At 48.4% G+C, this 7314-nt stretch overlaps 1 non-coding gene across 1 annotated transcript; it reads left to right on the top strand.

The window, feature by feature from the left end:
• The first annotated feature begins 472 nt into the window (after positions 1-472).
• Positions 473-579, top strand: LOC112581661. Its single transcript, XR_003106281.1, has one exon. It is a non-coding gene; the product is annotated as a U6 spliceosomal RNA (small nuclear RNA).
• Positions 580-7314: the final 6735 nt, after the last annotated feature.

Here is a 7314-nt window from a genome sequence, read left to right as displayed (position 1 = left end):
GGTGTGCTACAGTACTTCAAGGATGAGCTATATGTTGTGGGCTAGTGATTAATATAGAAGGCTATTTCTCCCACAACCCAATTATATGGGCCCCAAAAGAGGGGCAGAATTTCCTACAAGTACCCAATGACTCTCTCACTTCTTATGACCCTTATTTCTGCCGGATTGGGGTTAGGGAGTCCTCAAAGGAAGAAAGATCCTACCAGGAGAAACAACAATATTTTTACTGAATTATAAGCAGAAACTGCTACCTGGTCACTTCTGGTTGCTCACGGCAATGGATAAAGATGTTAAAGAGGGATTATGGGATTGGCCAGGGTGATTAATTCTGAATATCAAGATCAAGCAGGATTTTTTCTCTACACCATAGGCAAAAGGAAGTATTTGTGGAAACAAGGGGCTCCCCTGGGGAGCCTCCTAATGCTGTTATGTCCAGTGGTAAAAGTTAATGGAAATTAAAGTTTAAAATGTTGTGCTCGCTTCAGCAGCACATATACTAAAATTGGAACGATACAGAGAAGATTAGCATGGCCCCTGTGCAAGGATGACATGCAAATTTGTGAAGTGTTCCATATTTTTAGATCAATGGAACAAACTAGAAAGCCCAAAGATAAATCCACGCACATATGGACACCTTATCTTTGACAAAGGAGGCAAGAATATACAATGGATTAAAGACAATCTCTTTAACAAGTGGTGCTGGGAAATCTGGTCAACCACTTGTAAAAGAATGAAACTAGAACACTTTCTAACACCATACACAAAAATAAACTCAAAATGGATTAAAGATCTAAACGTAAGACCAGAAACTATAAAACTCCTAGAGGAGAACATAGGCAAAACACTCTCTGACATACATTACAGCAGGATCCTCTATGACCCATCTCCCAGAATATTGGAAATAAAAGCAAAAATAAACAAATGGGACCTAATTAAACTTAAAAGCTTCTGCACATCAAAGGAAATTATTAGCAAGGTGAAAAGACAGCCTTCAGAATGGGAGAGAATAATAGCAAATGAAGCAACTGACAAACAACTAATCTCAAAAATATACAAGCAACTCCTACAGCTCAACTCCAGAAAAATAAATGACCCAATCAAAAAATGGGCCAAAGAACTAAATAGACATTTCTCCAAAGAAGACATACAGATGGCTAACAAACACATGAAAACATGCTCAACATCACTCATTATCAGAGAAATGCAAATCAAAACCACTATGAGGTACCATTTCACGCCAGTCAGAGTGGCTGCGATCCAAAAGTCTACAAATAATAAATGCTGGAGAGGGTGTGGAGAAAAGGGAACCCTCTTACACTGTTGGTGGGAATGCAAACTAGTACAGCCACTATGGAGAACAGTGTGGAGATTCCTTAAAAAAACTGGAAATAGAACTGTCTTATGATCCAGCAATCCCACTGCTGGGCATACACACTGAGGAAACCAGAAGGGAAAGAGACACGTGTACCCCAATGTTCATCGCAGCACTGTTTATAATAGCTAGGACATGGAAGCAACCTAGATGCCCTTCAGCAAATGAATGGATAAGAAAGCTATGGTACGTATACACAATGGAGTATTACTCAGCCATTAAAAAGAATACATTTGAATCAGTTCTAATGAGGTGGATGAAACTGGAGCCTATTATACAGAGTGAAGTAAACCAGAAAGAAAAACACCAATACAGTATACTAATGCATATATATGGAATTTAAAAGATGGTAACAATAACCCTGTGTACGAGACAGCAAAATAGACACTGATGTATAGAACAGTCTTATGGACTCTGTTGGAGAGGAAGAGGGTGGGAAGATTTGGGAGAATGGCATTGAAACATGTATAATATTATGTATGAAACGAGTTGCCAGTCCAGGTTCGATGCACGATACTGGATGCTTGGGGCTAGTGCACTGGGATGACCCAGAGGGATGGTATGGGGAGGGAGGAGGGAGGAGGGTTCAGGATGGGAAACACATGTATACCTGTGGCAGATTCATTTTGATATTTGGCAAAACTAATACAATTTTGTAAAGTTTAAAAATAAAATAAAATTTTTAAAAAAATGAAAAAAAAAAGTTTAAAATGTTGATGGAAGTAAAAGTTAACATTAACTATAACCCTTCCTAGGCAGGATCATCAAGGTTCTCAGATCCTTCAGACATAGAGACTTGCTCCTCCTCTGGGTAAAGAGAAAACCAGCAGGTGATAGCAGAAGGCAAGAAAAACAGAACGGAAAAAGGAGGAGGGATGTCATAAATATAAAACAGAATCTAATATTACAGAAAGAAAGTGGCTTTTACCTCCTGACCTTCTGTCATATTAGACATTTATATATTTGAATTTATTTGCATTTTCTTCCAATTCTTATTTCCTTGCTATTGTATTATTATGTGTGGTGATAATTATCTTTACAATTTGGTCTAGTTTACAGGTTGCAGAATACTGAGCTAGGATGCCAAAAGAATAAGAGGAGAAATAGAAGGAAGACCCTGAATTTAGAGCTATGAGGGTTTGGAATGTCTCCCTTGAGGGCAAGTCAAATGCACTCTGTATGAATGACAGTAGCATGACACTGGATGGGAGCATTTTGTGGGGGAAAGACTAAATTTAGAAAGAAACGTGTGTGTGGATGTTGGGCAAAGGGGTGGACTGCAGCAGCATTTATCATCCCCCCTCCGTTTTTTTTAAACCCTTCTGAACACTTTCTGATTGGAGAGACTCTCCCCACAGAAGGTCAACATTGGTGGGTGAATTTTAGTTTTTCATATAGAAACCTAAAGCACTGTGTTCATTTTCTCCCCATCTGTGATAGCTGGTGCCTACGTGTGTCCTAGGTTTAGCCAATCAAACGATCCCACACAAGACTTAAATCTGAAGGATTAAGGGCAGTAAGCATGGAAGGAGACTTGAAAGATTACACATAGTGATACTTGTACCTCTAAATACAACAGTATTGGGGTGCCAGAAGTAATGCACTAACCAGGCTTTTCTGCAGTGTGACCTTGTGGTGTCTCCTGATACAATCTTCCTCATTTTTCAACCTTCCTGTTGCTCCTGTATACTATCCAATATCCCTGTATTAAGTTAAATTTTCTCTTCAGTTAGCTGAACCCAGACTTACACTGCTGAGCGGGGAGAAAAGTATTCTTGCCTAGAGAATTCCACTGATGAAGGAGCCTGGCAGGCTAGAGTTGATGGGGTCGCAGAGTCAGACACGACTGAGCAACAAACACTTTCAAGGAAGGGGAGGATTCTCTGCAATCTCGGGCAGAGAAGTAGTGAACTTTATTCAGGTGGTAAGGGTTTCTGTCCTGTACTGGCTGGAGAGGAATGCTTGTTTCCTACAGGTCCCTCTTGTGGACTCTGGTCACTAAGAAGACTCATTTGTCCTCACAGCCAAGGAGGCTATTGACAGTTGCCAGGCCTGTGGCCCAAAAGACTCAGCCCTCCTTCCCACTGCCCTGACATCCAAGGACCATAAAGGCAGAGATGCTGTGTAGGCTCAGTTGTCTGGGGAGGAGCAGTCAGGGCTGATCAGCTCCTTTTTCCTGGGATTCCTGGCTATTCCAAGGAATGTGGGGCTTCCCTGGTGGTTCAGAGGGTAAAGAATCTGCCTGCAATGCAGGAGACCTGGATTAGATACCTGGGTGGGGAAGAGCCCCTGGAGAAAGGAATGGCTAGCCATGCCAGTATTATTGCCTTAGAAATCCCACAGGCAGAGGAGCCTGGTGGGCTACAGTCCATGGGGTCACAAAGAGTCGGACACAACTGAGCAACTAACACTCACCAAAGAATGTGAAGAGGAACAGCTGCGTTCACTGTAATGAACCTCACAACACAGCTACAAGGGGGGCTGCCCAGTAACCCAGGAGCCGAAGGTCCTTTTTCTTCAACAAAAAATAAGGGGTACCTGAACTCTTCTATCAGCCTTGCCTTTGCTCTCATCCTTCCTGGCTAGCTAGGCCAGCCGAGGGGAGAACATATTGGGGGATGATTCCATGGGGGCCTCTTGGGCTGTGATCCCTCTGTAGTGGAGTAATGCCCTCCTGAGGTCCTCCTGGAGCCCCACAGGGCCCAGGACGCAGGTAGGACTAGAGAGAAGGAGGCGCACAGTGGTGCTTTTTTGTGCCGGAGGGCCACCAGCAAGTGTGCCTTTCTTTCTGGGTTCTCACCCTGCAACTCTCCTCCCGGCCACTGGATGAATTCTCACTCGAAGTACCCAGCTCCTCCCGCGGGTTTCCAAGCGTTTACAGTTCTGCGGCTGGGCGGATCCCGGGCAGTTGAGCGCTTCTCTAGACTCTACCCCGAAACCCACAGGAGCGAATCCGCGGCCAGGGCGGCTCCGGGTTGGGCAGGGCAGGGCTTCTGCTCAGTCGCGCGTTTCCCACAATTTCTGGAGGCGGGAGTCGGGTAGGGAGTCCTAGAATAGGCAGAAAAAGCGAAGTGGCCGCGCACTTGCCTGCCCGGCTCCGGGTCTTGGGCCCCAGGAAGGGATAAAGCCCACCAGAGAGGCCAGGAGCCGCCTGGTGCACGCGTTCCTGGAGCGCAAGAAGAAAAGGCAGGCCGTTCTCTACCCGGGGCCGAGGCCGCCCTCCGCAGCCCAGGTCAGCGCCGAGCGGCTGGATTCCCTAGCCTCTCAGGTCCACTTGGCCGAGTGGAGCCACTCGCTGCTGAAGGAGGGACCAACTTTGCCGAGTTGCCCAGCCCTGTGGGGACAAGACCGCATCCCCGGGCGCGTGGGATCCACCTCAGAGCTGAGTAGAGGCTTGACTTTACCGACTGATCGGATCCAAGCTGGTGGACGCAGGCTGCGTTTTCTCCGCTGCCGCCCGGCCCCTCGACACCCTAGAAGACCAGTTTGGGAGGACAGAAGTACAAGATGCCCCTCTTCTCCTCTATTTATATTCCTTATCCCAGACCTCACACTTTTCACATTTCTTGCAGTTCCAGCCTGGCATCCCCTGCCTGTGTGGCCTCGACGGAGGCGAGGGGACGCTCACTAATCGTCCTACGAAAGCAGAATTTTCTGCATGTCCTGGAGGCGTTCTGAGTGTCGCAGGGCAGCTCCCCGCAGGCCGGCGCTGGAGCTCACTGGCGTCCTGTGAACTCCGGTGAACTGGCGGTGACACCCCGCGACAAGCTGTGTGGAAGGGACAGTGGAACTCACCCCTGGGCAGAAGGTGCAGGAAGTGGTAGGGGGTCCCTAGAACTGAGTATTTGGCTCAGTTGGTGCAATCAAAGGCCCCAGGCCTTCCAGTGATTCCTCTACTTCGATCTACCCCGCCCCCATCAAGAAGCATCCAGTCTCTGAAGGACCACCGACCCCTCACTTTCTCTAGGCTAGAAGCCTCCCCCACAGCTCCAAGGCTGGCTGGTGTGGACCAGCCCTATAAACCGGACTGGAGTCGCCTTGGGATCCAGCGCGCCTGCGCAGAGAGGCAGGCCAGCACTTACGACAGTAACCTGGGGCTTCTGTGGGGTTAATAAACTGTCCTCCCCCACTCATGCTGCCCACCAACCGGCAGAATCCACCCCAGTGGAGCAACCATGCCTCCCCTGTGCTGACCAGGAAGCCCCCAATTTCAGGCCTGAGATGCTAAAGGGAGAGAAGTAGAAGCCTGTGGGTAGAAATGGGTTCAAGGGTACCACTGTGTCTGTGAGCTTGTGGGCTGGATTCCTGAACAAAATGTGCCAACACACAAGAGCTGGTTTTCCCCTGACTGCGAGTGAACTGGTGAGAGGATTCTGCAGAGGCTCCTAAGTGTTTTCCTGTGAATCTGTAGGACCCACCTCCGAGCCTATATGCAGGCAGGTGTGACCTTGTGGCCACCGGGGAACAGGTGGGTGAATGCCTGCAAGCCCACAGTTTCCCTAGACTGACACAATCGTGAGGGTGAGACCTGGGGACAGCAGCTGTTGTGTAACCAAGGATCCTGCTGGAATGAATGTGTAGACATATGATAGGATCGTCCCGCCCTGTAGACGCATTGGTTGGTCTGAGACCAAGCCTGAGAGTGAGATAGGAAGAAGGCAGTGTGAGCCTGTGAGCACACGTGGAGGAAGGTGTGCCGTGTATCTGTGGAAGCGGTGATGGACATTGCTCCTCAGCGGCCCCACTCCGCCTGGGCCTCCAGCCCTCTGGGGCTGAACCTGTCTCCACCCGTCCCATCCCGTTGGGTACCGGCTCTCACCCCGAGGGCCCGCCCCGCGGACAGTTGGGCGCCTGTGAACACGAGGACTCGCTAATCTGTTCCTTGTTGCCAGGAGGAGCAGGAAGCACAGCACCTAAATGCACAGTAAGCCTCCCTTTGAAGCGTTGAGTAGGGAAAGCTGCGAGGCCACTCGACTTTAGTCCAGGAATCAAGAATCTGGGGATGGGGAGGGGAGGGAGGGGACCTCTGCAGTTTGTAGGACCCGCCCCCCTACTGCCCAACCCCGCCTGGTGCACAGAAAACCTAGGTCAAGCCACCCTGGGGGTTCCCGGCGCCACTCCTGGAGCACCAGCTAAGAGCCAAACGCTTTTACTTGCCTTATCTCCTTAATCCCTTCTGTAATCCGGGGAAGGGTTGGCCCTATAATTTGGTCAAGGAAACTGCAGGCTCCTAAAATTTAATTAACTTGCCGGAGGTTAGAAAGCAGGGAAGCAGAGCCCAAAACCTAGGCTGATGCCCAAAGTTACCTCAGCAGGCACCTGGGAGTGAAAGAGAATTTTAGAAAGAGGGACAGGTGCACTGGAAAAAGAGGGGCCATGCAGGTAACAGGGAAGGAGCAGGACATAAGATAGCAGGGAGTGGTGAGGCCTGTGGCATGCTGGAGAGTGAATTTTAGGGTGTCAGTTGTGTCTGTGTTTTTAATTTCTTTAAACAAAATGGAAAAATACTCGCACAAATAAAGCTGCAGGCCATATTTGCTAGATAAGCTTGAGAACCCAGAATTAGATCTCAGACATACAGGGGTGGTACCTTGATCCTTGAAGTAGCATCAGCACCACAGGAAGCTTGTTCTAAATCTGGACTCTCAAGCCCCACCCCAGACATAATGAATAAGAATCTACATTTTAACAAGGTTCCCAAGTGTTTCTTATACACCTGAAAGTTTAAGACTGTCAGGTGAAAATTATATATAAATGAATACACCTTCAGTTCAGTTCAGTTCAGTCTCTCAGTTGTGTCCGACTTTGCGACCCATGAACCACAGCACACCAGGCCTCCCTTCCATCACCAACTCCCGGAGTTTACCCAAACTCATGTCCATTGATTCGGTGATGCAATCCAACCATCTCATCCTCTGTCTTCCCCTTCTCCTCCTGCCCTC

The sequence above is a fragment of the Bubalus bubalis genome, chromosome 23 (genome assembly GCF_019923935.1).
Source record: "Bubalus bubalis isolate 160015118507 breed Murrah chromosome 23, NDDB_SH_1, whole genome shotgun sequence".
NCBI lineage: Eukaryota > Metazoa > Chordata > Mammalia > Artiodactyla > Bovidae > Bubalus > Bubalus bubalis.
The sequence above is the reverse complement of the archived record's forward strand: the minus strand, read 5'-3'. Positions and strand labels throughout refer to the sequence as shown.